The following is a 1,650-nucleotide window of genomic DNA, read 5'->3' as shown; positions in this document are numbered from 1 at the left end:
TTTAAAATGCAGGAGGACGTTAATGGTGTGTTAGCCTGGATGATTAATACAAGCGCCTGCAAACAACCCTCCAACGTTTCCACCCTCCGCTGCAAGATGAATCGCTGGAAAGCGCCGTTAATCGCTAACATACCTTGGGCCCAAAGCCCCTTCCTGCCCCGCCGTGCTGTGATCGCCACCGCCGTGCCCAGGCTGTCCTCACTGGGAGTAACTGGAGCAAGAGCAGGGGTCGGCCCCAGTGTCACCCGGCCAGGCGGGGGGCAAAGCACAGGGTCTGGGAGCCATTGCCCTGGGGATCTGTCTCCCACGGGTGCAGAGGCGAGCGGGACGTGCTGCCCACTGCAGGGCCCCACGCCGGGCTCGGGTTTGGGGTTTGCAGTGAAGTACAAGATCCCAGCCTCAGCGGGATCCCCCCAGCCCTTTCGTGGCCAGGCTGGGACAGGGAAATTCAGGGCAGGTCCCCACTTCACTGTTGTAAATATGTTTGTGTGTGCGGATAGTGTAACTTTTATATACTTATGTATGTGCGTGCACTGTCTCTGCACGAATGGGCAGCATACGCGTGTGTGTTTATATGCCACGCATACAATGTGTACGTAAGTCTACACAGCATATGTATGCAGCACGTGTGTATATGTAACGTATAGATGGTGGCAGAGTGTGTAGCATATGCGTGCTGCCGGTTTGTAATATATAGGGGTGCAGTTAAGTGCACGTGTGTAACACGTTTGTGGGGTGCGTGTGTGCACAGCACAGATAGGTGTGCGGTGTACGCAGCACCTCTGCCTTTGTGGTCCGTGTAGGCAACACGTCCAGCGTATCTGCGTGAGCGGCATACGCGCGGGGTGCAACCGCGTGGGCGGGCAGCACGCGTCTGCACGTGCACCGTACATCCGTGCAACGCGGGCGTGCGCCGTACACGCGCGCAGCCTGCCCGAAGGCGTGCAGCCCACTACAACGCACAGAACACGCGTGGGCGACGTGCCCCCTGTACAGGGAGCAACCTCCCCCCCACTCCACCATCACCACCGACCCCGCCGTGCCCAGCCCGGCCTCCCTCCGGTGCCTTCTCCTCCTCCTCCTCCTCTCCCCCATCACCCACCTCCCTCGGCGGAGGCTGCCCACGACCCCCCCGCTCCGGGTGCGGTACCGACCACCCCTCACCGCCCGGCAGGCCCCGCCAGGGACTCCGGAGTTTGGGAAGCAGAGACACCCCTCCGCCTCCCCTCCGCGGGTCACTGCGGTCCCGGAGAGCCCACCCGGCCGTCGGGGGTCCGGCCACCCGCGGCTCGGCTCCCCCCCCCCCCCTCCGATGGGGGCTCGGATCCCCCCGGCCCGGGGAGCGGGGAAGCGGAGGGGATCGAAGGGCGACGGGGCAGGGGCTGGGGTCCGTCCGTCCGTCTGTCCGTCCGTCCGTCCCCCCCCGTCGGGTCACTGCTCACCCCCTTCTCCCTGCAAGCAAGGAGCGGGCGGGAGGCGAGAGCGAACGGCGGAGGTGCGAGCCCGAATAAACCGAGTCAAGAGCGCGGCTCACGCCCCCTCCGCCGCCCCGCTCCCCCCGGGGGCCCCCCGAGCATCCTCCCCTGCCCATTGGCTCCGCGGCGAGGGGGGGGCCCCCGGCCCTATATAAAGGCAGGCTCGGGAGGCTCC

Source organism: Buteo buteo, chromosome 24, assembly GCF_964188355.1.
Source record: "Buteo buteo chromosome 24, bButBut1.hap1.1, whole genome shotgun sequence".
Taxonomy (NCBI): domain Eukaryota; kingdom Metazoa; phylum Chordata; class Aves; order Accipitriformes; family Accipitridae; genus Buteo; species Buteo buteo.
Note: the sequence above shows the minus strand (reverse complement) of the source record.